Here is a 13,705-nt window from a genome sequence, read left to right on the forward strand (position 1 = left end):
AGAAACTGTGACAAATGGGCCACAAGTCATCATCCTTCATGTTCCTCCCACCACTGACCCGGTGCAAAGCTGCGGTCACTCTCACTCCTCCTGAGCCTGTTGCCTTACCTGCCTGGGGAAGTCAGGCCTGGGAAGGACACACGCCTCAAGTGTAAAGGGAGAGCGCTCTCCTCAAACAGTGCCGAGAAGGCAGACTGGGAGGTTCTGGCTGTAACTCCTGAGAAGGTATCTCAAAAGCCGATTCTTTATTCCTCGAGCCAGAGACCCGCCAGCTGCGGGTCTTCCCTTCCTCCGCTGGGGGCTGGCAGCTGCAGTGAAGGCCGCAGGGCTCCAGGGATGTGGAGGTGGCGCGGGCCTTCCCCTCAGAACTTCTGAAGGAACTTGAGGACCAGGCCCGCAGTCGGACCCGGAGCACCTCGTCGTCATCACAGACGATGTGGGTGGAGTCTTCCTCAATCTGGATGAGGGTCTCGGCTTCCCGCAGCAGGACGAGATGGCCCTTGGCTGCGTCTTCTACCTTAATGTCGCTGAAGCCGTGCCTCTCCAGCGCCTGCACGGACTGGTCCACGGGGATGGAGCCGCTCAGCAGAGGCTTCTGAACCTTGCAGTCTGGGATGTCGTCACTCGCCCGCTTTCGCTTCTTGCCGCCTGTAGGTTGGGCGGGCCTGGGCGGAGGCTGAAGAACGTGCTTGTTATCTTTAGTGTGCAGCACAGCCGAGACGGTTGCCAAGGAAATGCCAGGCTTAATTTCCATGGGCACCAGCGAGTCTGCAAGCTCCGGCATGATTTCGATCTTCTCGTTCCGACGCTTGAAGGGCAGGGCGAGGACCTCGGCGCGCCGATAGGACACGGCGGGCGGCTGGCAGTCCACCATGAGGTCCATGCGGTGGGACTGCGCCGGGGGCGGCTGGGTGTACTGCTCAGGACAGACCACGTGGAGGGGCTGCACTTCTTTCAGCAGCTTTGACACCTGGATGAAATTCAGCCGCGTGTCAATGGGGCAGTAGATGCATTTCATGGCCAAGGGTTGGTAGGGAGCCAGTGCTTCCAGGTACGAGAAGTCGGGTTCTGTGAAGATGACTGTGTTGAGACTCGACTTTCCCCAGAGCCCCATGAAATGGACCACGTCCCCGAACCGGAGGGAAGGGTGTCCAGTGAAGACCACGCACGGCTGCCTGTAGTCGTTGCTGAAGCCTCCGTGGATGCTGGGGTAGTGCTTCAGCTTGTTGGTCTGAATGAGCTCAGCATGAGGAAAAGGCGGTTCTGAGAGATACACCTTAGTCTGTTTGTTGTGACAAAGCCACTCGGCAAAAATCTGTGAAAACTCCAGTGAACTGTTAGCCACTGGGGAGATGAAGTAGAAAGGGATGCTGGAGAGGCCGGCCGAGTCAATGTACTGATACAAGTGCTCCAGGAGGTCGTAGATCACTCCAGAAGGGTAGCAGGAAACCAACACGTTTCCTCCGTTCCGTACTGTCAGTGCTAGGTTGCTGCAGAACTCACCCACCATGCCATCAGGGTTTGCGGTGGGAATCTGGGTAAGGCCCGTCAGGATGAGAACATCGCTGTTTTTGAGCGATGCCTGGGCCATGGGCTGTGGGTGCGCGGTAAGCAAGGAGGATCCAGAGACGTAAGACACCTTCTCATAATGGGACTGGATAATCCAGTTGGAGCTTCCAAGGGCGTAGCCAGAGCTTAGGGGAGTCACCTGGACCTCACCGAAAAGCTCAATTTTCTGAGAATATCCCACCAGCTGGATCTTACTAAGGGCAGAGTTCACCTCTTGCATTGTGTAGCATCTTCTCCAGGTTGAGACTTCTACTGCATCCTTGAGAGGAGAAGGCAGGAGCCGCTTCCTGAATATCCTTGTTCTTCCACAAGGAGGCAGACTGAGCCTTGGGCACTCGTTCAATGAAGTTCACCAACTCTTCCATGAGAAGCCTGCCGATGTGAACGGTGGGCTCCGTGGCGTAGACCGTGCCCGTGAACCCGGTGTGCTCCGTGATGTAGGGCAGGGCCATCATGCAGTGATAGTTAGAGATGAGGATCACATCCACTGTAGACAGATCTATCAGCTCGGTCTCTGGTAGGCAGAATTCAGGTACAGAATCCACAAATACATGACCTGAGCGCTCCTTTAGCTCCTTGTCCAAGAAAGCGTTTCCATCCTTTAGGGACCAGCCAGGAAGATTGGACAGTCTGGGACTTTGAACAAGTGGTAAAGGAAGGAAGTTGAGGGTGGAAGTCGTGTCCAGCCCACAGTCCAGCATAATGGTGGTGGATTTGAATTTGAGCACATTGCATGGTAAGGTTGTGTGCCCTGACAGGCAATACAGTTTCATGCTGGCCGTTTGGCTGGTCAGTAGCAGTTCCTCGACTTCTCAAACCCAGAAAGCGTCTTCCGGTTCAATCTCCGCCACTGGCCCGCCGAGAGCATCGCGGGACATGCAGTCTTTCTTTCCTACGCCCCTTTCCCGGCGCATCATGGGGAATGTAGTCATCTCTGCGTGAATCATGTGAACCGTGGTCATCTTTCCTTTTCCTCTCTTTCCTCTTAGAACGCCTCCTTCCGTCAGCTCAAATTCATCCGCGCCGCCAATTCATCCTTCCTCTTCACCCCAGCATGATATCATGTCCCTCATCTCGGAGCTTCATTTCTTATGTAACAACTATTATTGCTAATTTAGCCAGTGAGCAGGCAGGAGATGAGTATGGTTGACTCACTGCAAGATAGATTCATAATGGTATGCTCTGCGTCTAAGACAAAGGTAAACTGATGATCTTAAGATTGACTCTGAGTCACAATATAAAATAATCACCAGCAGTGCAGAGGGCTTTGAAGATAAAGGTTTAAACACATTAGAAATACTCAGAGATAAAAAATTGAGCTCTGTGAGGTTAAAATACTTTTTGCAGAAGTCAATTCATTTCAAACAAACTAAAGGAAAGTCAGCATGTTGAGATTTGTAAAGCAAGATTTAATGACTGTTCTAAGAGTCATTTTTTAAAGTATAAGTTTAAAGTATAAACAAAGAGAAAGTACTGGGTGCAGGTACTAGAAGGCAAAGAGCAGCTTTCTTTGTAATAAATTGGCAGTTCAGATAACCTGTAGCCAAGACTCATCCATGAGATTAAAACATATTGAACATATATCTAATTAAAGACCAGGACAATTAATTCCTGAAGGTTAAAGTTAGTGTATTTGTATTAGATGCGATGAAGACTAGACAGAGACAACTAATCCTGTTATAAAGCTGTTGAATTTTGTGAGTTATAGTAAAGGCTTAGCTGTGCACTATAACTAGAGAGAATATTTATGACCATGATGTTTATTGATGATATACATGGTCTAGTAAGATGTCCAGAGGAAACACAAACATCATCAAAGATAGATCAAAATATGAAAAAGAAAGTGGTCAGCAGGAACATATCTGGCTACAAAGCAATCATTTTTACATGTCTTGTCTTCCATTTGTTAATAACTGGGTTTGGAATTCTCATCAATTTTCATGAATGAGACTGTCTTATAATTTTGTTTTCTGATTTCTTCTACATATAAAACAACATGTGTAGGTCAAAAGAAGAGAATGGCTTTCCATAAAGGGTTAATTAACAAATAAATAAGTAGGCATCTACCACACAACATTCACAAAATTCCATTAAAAGTCAATAAATATTTACATGTTAACAGGCAAAATTATACTACTTTAGACATGCAATATAAACATTATCTTTATGATTCTGGAGGAGGGAAGGCCTTCTTAAATAAGACACAAAACTAAATCATAAAGGAAAATAGATAAATTCTACTGCATTAAAATTAAGAATTTGTTTCTTCAAAAATTATAAAGATAATGGAAAGTTAAGACACAAACTTGAAAATAAATTTGCAAAATATTTAAATATTACTACCCTGATTATATTAGGAAGATTTTCAGATCAATAAGGAAAAGTAATCAATCCATTCCAAACACATAAGGAAATTAAGAGGAATTTCGAAGATGAACCACAAAAGGATATATATATATAAGATGATACACAATCTTATTGATAATTAGAAGAATTCAATTAAAATCCAAAGTGAGTTTTCATTTCCACCAATCATATTGACCAAAAATTCAAAAACTGAACCATATCAAGTGTTGGCCAGTTTGTGGAACAAAAAGAATTTCCATTTACTCTCAACCCAGAAAAGAACTTGGTGCTGTCCAGTAAACTTGAATATGTGCATACCCTATGACCCAGCAATTTTACTGTTATATATAAGTCCCAAAGAAATTTGTACAGATGGCATACATATACAAAAAATACATCTATAGTTGTTTGTAATACTAAAAAAATCAAAACAAAACCAAAAAATGGAAGCCATCTGATATTCATTAACAATAAAGTGAATTAATTGTACAGTACAATATTCAATGAAGATAAGTGTACTACCGTTACATAAATCAATATATCTCTATCTGGAAAATATAATACCAACAAAAAAAATATATAGTATCATTTCATATGTGAATTCCAGGAAAAGGCAAAAACTAAACAATGACATTTTGAATGCTTTTTACAATTCTAAGGAAAACCAGGGAAATCACTAACTTAAAATCAGAATACTGATTAACTGTGGGATAAAAGAGGATATAATTGGGGAAAGTTACAAGGAGTCCTCTTGTGTTGGAATATTCTACTTATACATCCAGGAAAAGAGTACATATTGCTATCTAAAATAAAGATATCCATAATGTATTGCATATTGTATTGTGTTACATACTGTATTACTACCTAAAATATATTGCTTTATTTTTTTTAAATTTTTTTTTCAGTGGGTTTTGTCATACATTGATATGAATCAGCCTTTAAAAAAAAGAAAAGAAAACTTCTATATGAATCCCCTATTAGAAAGCTAGCTCCTTACAGAAAGGTATTTTTATCTCTTTTCAGTACTATATCCCAAGTGCCTAAACAGTACCTAGCATAACATTTATTGATTAAATAATTGAATGAATACTGTGAACAGGAAGGTATCTATACTAGATGAGCCAATAATTTTTCATATAGCTCAGTCATATGTGAATTAAACAGCTCTAAATATTCAATTGAAAATGAAAGGATTAGTGAAAAGTCAAAAGTTAAATAACTCTTGAAAAAGACATTGACAGCAGGAAAGTCAATTTTCCCTAGAATAAGCTTCCAAAGGATCAAAAACTTGAGGCATAATAAAAGAAAATTTAAAAGATGTTGGTAGATATGAGGTAAGAAATGAAGAGATTGTATAAAATTACAAGATCTTTAGCTATTAGATTCCTAGATCATCTCCCCTAAAGTATACAGAAATATGTGCCCACTATTTCTCCAACTTTTGCAAGAAATAGATCCTGCTGGGGATTTTTTTCTATAAAAGAAAAAAGTGAGAGATGTATTGGAATTAGGGACACTAATCACAAGAGAAAATAGAACTGTGTACTCAATTGAAAACAAGAAAATCAAATGTAGATTTGCATATTCAACTGTGAAACCTGCAGGACCCTTATGGCTTCTGCCTCAGAAAAGCAAGCGGCTAGAATTATCAGTGTCCAAATGGAGTTCTGTGGGTATGCCAGGAGAAATCCAAGGTGCTCAGAAAAAAATAACTCCATATCCTATCAACAAGCTAAACACAGGTACAACAACTTCTAACCAGCATTTTTTTTTTTTTTTTTGCTCTTCTTTTTTAATTTACTTGTTCATTTTTTAATTGGAGGATAATTGCTTAACAATGTCCTGGTTTCTGCCCTACAGCAATGCCTATTATACAGAGTGAAGTAAGTCAGAAAAACAAATATCACATTTTAATGCATATATATGAAAAATGATATGGATGAACCAACCAGCATTCTAACCAGCAGTGTCACTCTTAACATACAGAGCTAAATGCAATGGAGTTTTGAGGGAAATCTCCTAGTGAAATGAGTTTAAAACAAATACATAAGCAAATAAACCAAAAATAGAGAGGGTTCAGGAAAACAGACAGAGATAAAGGAATTTCAAAGGAATTTATATAAGTGGGGCAGACCTACATTAGGAGAATTTTGAGAGACAAAGTGCCAGGGAAAAGTGCACCCATATTTGACATAATAGGAAGTCAGTATATAAAGTCTAACATTAATTACTTGAGAAATATTAGTAAAAGCACATTAAACATGTACACAGGAAAATGTCAGAAAAATAGCAAAGTTTGAAAGTGTTTATTTCAAGGTAGTTGAATTGTGACATTGAGGAGAGCAAATTCCTGTCATCACTCTCAGTCTTAATATGATTCAATATTTTAAAAATATTTGCATGTATTATTCAGAAAACTATATATATCCCTGAATAAATATTAAGCCCCAGCTAAAAATATGATGGAATAGTCCTGAGTGGTTGGGGACAAGAAATATTTTTTTTTGTTTTTGTTGCAAACTTTTTGTGGCCATCCAATGCAGATTCCATGTTATAAAAAGTTGGCAGTCTCTTGTGGGTATTCAGGGTCAGAGTTAGGGTAGAAGTAGAAGGGTGGACAGAATTTAGTAGATTAGGATATATAAATGTTATAATAGATATACTTACACTTGTAGCAAAAGCCATATATAAATGTTACAGGATTTCTAGATTTCTAACTTGGACGACTAAGAAGATACATATGATTGAAATTAATTGAGATGAGAAACAAAGAATGAATTACATGAAAAGAATTAGGAGACAGATATCATGGTATGTGCAGGGAATAGGCACATGACCAGACTAGATCAATAAAATCTAGCACTTGAATTTTGAATGAAGGCATAAAAAAAACTTATAATTAAATAGAATGCATACATGTATTTTCATGATGATTTGTTTTGAAATTATTAATTAATTCTTGCTTGTGGGCTGCCCTGGAGATTCTCTGAGCCCTGCCCATGTTTCAGCCTGTTTCTCAGACCTACTGTTTGATTCTATGTCAATCAATAATTTCACAGTAACATCTTTTTTCTTTGGTCTGTCAACATCCATTCTTATTGCTTTAAATTGAAGAGCATGATAATAATATTATTGTTAATACTAATAATAACAATAGTCTACCTTAGTTCAATAATACAAAGGACATTTTGTGACTTCTTATAAGGGGTACTTTCAAATGCATTTTGAATTCCTGAAATTCATGCATTTCCAGATTAGAGAAATAGCAAAGGAAACACATATATTTTGGGTACTCACATTTCAGGAAAGAAATTCCCTACTATTCAGTTAAGTTCAACAAGCTCCTACTGGGTGCCTGTTGTGTTCTTAGTCATTAAACCATGTGGACACCAGCCTTGTGTTATGGGAAATAAAGGTCTAGATTTGAAACACTCCAGAGGCCAATAAACAATTTGCATAAACACCCTGTTTCAAAGGAGGAAAACAGTTCAACAAGGAAGAATATGTGACATGTAAATATGAATAACAAAATGAATAATCAAGTTAAGGGAAGAGAAGTTACAGTTCAGTTGCTCGATCATGTCTGACTCTTTGCGACCCCATGAATCACAGCACACCAGGCCTCCTTGTCCATCACCAACACCCGGAGTCCACCCAAACCCATGTCCATTGAGTCAGTGATGCCATCCAGCCATCTCGTCCTCTGTCTTCCCATTCTCCTCCTGCCCCCAATCCCTCCCAGCATCAGGGTCTTTTCCAATGAGTCAACTCTTCGCATGAGGTAGCCAAAGTATTGGAGTTTCAGCTTCAGCATCAGTCCTTCCAATGAACACCCAGGACTGATCTCCTTTAGGATGGACTGGTTGGATCTCCATGCTCCATTTCCAAGGAGTAAGCGTCTTTTAATTTCATGGCTGCAATCACCATCTGTAGTGATTTTGGAGCCCAGAAAAATAAAGTCAACCACTGTTTCCATTGTTTCCCCATCTATTTGCCGGGTAGCACTAGAACAGAGACACCAGTATAGCCTAACACATTTTAGTAATATTTAAGAACCAGTCAGTCCTAAAGGAAATCAACCCTGAATATTCACTGGAAGGACTGATGCTGAAGCTGAATCTTCAATACTTTGGCCACCTGATATGGAGAGTCAACTCTTTGGAAAAGACCCTAATGCTGGTGAGGGAGTCAATTCTTAGGTAGGTTGATAAGAAGGTGGTGGTGGTGGAGGAGGAGGAGGAGAAAGAGGTTTGGGGCTCTAAGGAGGAGAAAAAGATTTTTTTATTTTTACATTCCTTCATCTTAGTCACATAAAATATTTTTCTCTTTAAGCGCAGAGTTAATGATTACACAACAAAACAACTCTCCTTGCTCAAGGATGTGTTTTTCCTTAAACTCTATACCTAAACCCTGTCATCTTAAAATGAAAGGTGTGGGAGTGGGTCTAGTAAGTTCTTTCTATTGTTAGTTCTAATCCCATTATCTTAAAATGTAAATTGTGGGAGTGGATCTAATAAGACCTTTACAACCTTGAGACAGCCTTGATTTACTGTAATAACCAACTGAAAAAGTATATAGCTCCCTTGCTAAGACTAGTGAGGGCGGCACTCTCCATCCCCCTTCTGATGTCTATGCCCTTTTTCACTGTAATAAAACTTCTGCCACACAAGAGCTCTGAGTGGTCCCTGATCTCGAAGCTATCACTGGGAAAGATTGAGGGCAGGTGGAGGAGGTGACAGAGGATGAGATGCTTTAATGACATCACTGACTCAATGGGCATGAGTTTGAGCAAATTCAGGGAGATAGTGAAGAACAGGGAAGCCTGGCATGCTGCAGTTCATGGGGTTGCAAAGAGTCAGATACAACTTAGCAACTGAACAACAAAAACATCAGAGCAAAGGGATTATTTAATATCTAGTGTCACCTATGCCACTCCCTGATTTAGATATTTTCTCATTGGTACCATAATGAAAAGGTATTTTTTTGCTGACTCCAAAGATGAAATCATCATTTCTAGAAGGATAAGAAGAAGGGCTGAAACTAAGAGAAGAACATATTGTTTGGAGTCACTGTGGAGGTGCTTAGAATGGTCAGTAGAGTATATCCTATGATGAGTCATCCAAAGTTCTCCTTCAGAGTTTCTTATTTCTTATCCCCAATGTTCTTGTGAAGGTTGTCACCTGACAGTTGAAAGCTAACAATTTCCTTGGAAATTATCTATGATTAAAGAAATCTGCCTCTCTCATGTCATTGCCACTTTCTGGGGCAACCTTCATACAATGATTGGTCCATACAGGAATTGAAGGTCCAGCCCCCTGTCCACAATACAGGTCAGCTATACAGGTATTCTAGATGCAGACATCTCTGTGGGTTTGAATGAGGCTTTCAATACTCACAGTTCAACTTCTCCCTCTGCCCAATCCTTCTGTCTTCCTTTATTGTACATATAGTTTATTTCAAAAGTACTCCCTAAATGGACATCATGCATACCATCTCAGAATCTGCTTCCTAGAGAATCCAACCTGCAGGAGATGGGATGCTTCTCCAAATTGGAGTGGACACTTTTCCAAGGTGGTCATTACTATCTTACTAGATGATCGGTACAAACAATACATTGGAGAACAACCATCACCCACTTATCCTCTGTGCTTACCACCAGAACACAACTACCTAGTTTAAGTATTGACTAAGCAGGTAATTCATATCCCTGTTGTTTTAAGCACTGCATTCCCTAAACAAGTGAAGCAGTGGAGAATAAGGGCTAGTTATATACAGTTTATGATGCAACAGAAGTGATTACAATTCTGATACAACCAAATGCCCTCCAAATGAACTGGATGCAGTAAGCTGACAGTTTTAGAAAGCTGTTGCTCCCAGAGATTCTCTCAGCTGTTTCTTCAACAAATCTGTCAAAGGTATTAAACTGCCTACAAGTTTGAAACCTTCAAGCAGGTACTGACAGGAACTGGTGAGTTAGAAACACAGTTGCCAGGGGAACGCCATCTGCTGCCACTTTCCTCACTGCTAATACTTACACAAGAAAGATGAAGGAATCTGGTTTATGACCCAAGATCTTGATGGTTTAGAGTGCACATTGCACATAATTACAGAGAACCTACAGGGTAACAAAAATCTGTGTTTTCCAACTGCCTGAAGTTCAAGAAGTCTGATTAAAAAAAAAAAAACACATATTATCAAATTGCTCAGGTCTTTCTTCAACTTGATAAAAGGATACAGTCAATGTGGTCATGATAGATTACTAAAAAAGTGACTAGACACCTACTAAGATGGGTGGTAAAAAAGAAAATGAAGACACACTAGTAAAATTATATATTAGAAAGAAGTCTAGCTGCTACATCAAAGAGACGACAATGGCACTTAAATGACATAGTGGTTTATTTTGCTCTCACATAACATTCTGACAAGACTAGGCTGTCAGGGTCTTCCTTCCCATTGGTCATTCATGGATTTAGGATTCTTCTTTTTATGCTTTGGCACTTTTCCATCAGTTATATACATTCTTAATATCCTCTAAGTTATCCCACCTAAACTTTTGTTTCCTAATTTTAAAATTGAGATAAAGATGTCTCATTAGGATATCATGAAAATTATCAGAAATAGTCTAAACAAAGTCTGGAGCACAGAAAAGACACACAGGTTAATAAATATTCATTTTATTCACATTGAGATAATTATTTAAAGCCTATTTCAAATGCAAACTATTTTACAAAACCTTCTCAGACTTATCTTGGCCAATGTTTTTGGTGCCCTTTTGATTTCCCATAATAATTGGAACAGAAACTTAGCTGCATGCTGTTGTTTGTATGGTTGTACACAACTGTGATCTCCTGGAAGGCACAGTGGATACTTCAGGAGTCTGGGCATCCTAGTCAAATATTTACCATAATATTTACCATAAATAAGTCAAGTAGGAGAGCTAAAGATGATTCAATCTGAATAATTCCTAGATTGGTAAGAAATACATCAAAATGCAAAACTCATCGTTATACAAAAAGCAAAGCATTTATTGTTTTCACTTGGAAAGTCGATTATAGCCATTTGCAATTAAATGACTATAAGGCCAAAAAAAAAAAAAAATGTAAGAATGACTAATACCAAAGTCTACAAAGGTTTGCAAAACCTTGCTCATTGGCAGTATACAAATAGCAAAATATTCGCTTCTGAAGTGATGGGGTGAGAAATTTGTTTAATGGAAATACTTGTTCCCTAGAGTGCAAATGGGTCTCACCAGGAGGCAACCTGTACTTTTAGAGATTTGACCTCTGTTGCCTTAGATGCTCTGCCAATCTCTGCTTGAGAGCTACTCAGGGCAGGAGACCTTTACAAACCAAAAGTGTCATATATTTTTGGTTTTCTTTATTGCACATTTGTCACAGTACCTGCAAAAGCCACAGGTGGTGAAACTTGTACATTTCCAAGATTTTTGGTTGTTTCCATGTCTTCTTGGCAGAATTTCTATTACCTCTCTGATCAGCAGGTGAGTTCCCTGGTCTGTAATCATTGCTGTCAGAGCCCCATCAAGTGAGAAATGTTCCCTTTGCCTATTCACAAGGAGAAATTCCACTCAATAGCGATGTATTGCTAAAGTCATTTGTTTATAGTGACAATACAGCTTTTCTCAAAGTGTATTGCACTTTGGGTTTTACAAAGACATATTTTCTTTGATGTTTTAAACAAAAACAAGAAAATATGTTATTTATTAGCATAACTTATTTTGTTATCCTGGTGTTGTTCATATGGATTTTTGTTATTTTAAGGAATAAAGAATTTTCTTGAGTGTCTTTCTTCCAAGACATTTCATTCTAGGAAAATAAATGAAAACTGAGGTGAGCTGGCAAGAAATAGGCAGCATTGGTGCTGCTGTTCTTCTTTTTAGTCACAAATATTTCTATTTATTGTTAAGGTTTAATGTTTTTAAATTAGTTCTAAGGATACAAATGGTGATTGCAGCCATGAAATTAAAAGACGCTTACTCCTTGGAAGGAAAGTTATGACCAACCTAGATAGCATATTAAAAAGCAGAGACATTACTTTGCCAACAAAGGTCCATCTAGTCAAGGCTATGGTTTTTCCAGTGGTCATGTATGGATGTGAGAGTTGGACAGTGAAGAAACCTGAGCACTGAAAAATTGATGCTTGTGAACTGTGGTGTTGAAAAAGACTCTTGAGAGTCCCTTGGACTGCAATGAGATCCAACCAGTCCATCCTAAAGGAGATCAGTCCTGGGTGTTCATTGGAAGGACTGATGCTGAAGCTGAAACTCCAATACTTTGGCCACCTCATGCGAAGAGTTGACTCATTGGAAAAAGCCCTGATGCTGGGAGGGATTTGGGGGCAGGAGGTGAAGGGGACGACAGAGGATGAGATGGCTGGATGGCATCACCGACTTGATGGACATGAGTTTGAGTAAACTCCAGGAGCTGGTGATGGACAGGGAGGCCTGGTGTGCTGCGATTCATGGGGTCACAAAGAGTCGGACACGACTGAGCGACTGAACTGAACTGAACTGAAGGCTACAAAGAACATAAGAGCTCTTCCTGTCACACAGTACATTACATCATTTCTTAGTAATCTTGCTTAATGTTCCAAAATGTTTTTATATCACTTCTAATAAGTGCAGGGAAATAAACTTTCCTTTGGTCTTAAAGGAATTGAAATAAATAATCTTTTGAGAATTTAAAGTCTGTTTTCAAAGAACAATAATAAAAATGAGATGATCATTTATCTACCTTCAGAAAAACAAAATATCACCCATGGAATATATCATTCTTTACTAATGCTACAATCTCATAGATAATCTATGGAGATCTAGTATTCTGACATAAAGAAGGAGATATTAATTTGGAATTCTTATTAGTGAAACATATTCAATAAAATTAAATCTTATTTATTAGATCAATAGATACTGACCATACTCAAGGAAGCCAGAAATAAAAAAATCTGCCTAGAAAGACAGACCCCACTCTTAGCAATATTATCAGTCATTGGATTAATGTATTTTTTAAATCTAAAAAATGGGACTATTTTTTGGTTCTTGGGACACAATAAAGCACATAAAATGCAGAGTTTCTGGGACCTCTCCATGTGGAATCAGGACAAATCACCTTTCTGACATATGGGTGTATTCATCAAAGAGCAATTTTCAATGAGTTTTGAGGTCCAGAGTTTGGAATTTCATAGCTTATATGTGACTGACTAACTCACTGGCCACATGATTGAACTCAGTCTCTACCATCTATCCCCTGGAGGTTAGGTTTAGCTCAAAATCCCACCCCACAACCACACAGTAGATGTTTCTGGTGAACAGACTCCAACTGGAAGTTATCTAGGGGCCCAACATGAGTCACCACATTAGCAAAAACTCTGCTATTATCCCAGGGGCTCATGAATAATGAAGATAATAATTCACTTAAATTTCAGAGGTTTTAGAATTTTCTTCCCAGAAGCCCAGGAAAAAGGCCAGCCAAATTCGGTATCATACAGACAGTAACAAGTCTCTCTGTATTTTCCAATGTCCAAAATTTTCTTTTAATATTCTTCTCATTTTTTTCCTATCCTAGGGAATTTATGCCTTTAAAAAAGAATCATTTTGCTGTATTGTCAGGTGGTTTCCTGGAGGAAATAAAATTAGATTCATGTATTCATTTTGCCATATTAAACTTTCTATAAGACTTCTTTCCTTCCAGATATCTATCATAAATTTTAAATAAAAGAGATAGCTGAACAACAGAGGAAGTTGAGGTTCATCTTGCTTTAAAGAAAAAAAAAG

The 13,705-nt window shown here is 39.1% G+C and overlaps 1 pseudogene; it reads right to left on the reverse strand.

Annotated features, from left to right (window-relative positions):
• Window positions 1-362: 362 nt before the first annotated feature.
• LOC136158143 (integrator complex subunit 9 pseudogene) lies at window positions 363-2,600 on the reverse strand (annotated as a pseudogene).
• Window positions 2,601-13,705: the final 11,105 nt, after the last annotated feature.

This window comes from Muntiacus reevesi, chromosome 2 (genome assembly GCF_963930625.1).
Source record: "Muntiacus reevesi chromosome 2, mMunRee1.1, whole genome shotgun sequence".
Lineage (NCBI taxonomy): Eukaryota > Metazoa > Chordata > Mammalia > Artiodactyla > Cervidae > Muntiacus > Muntiacus reevesi.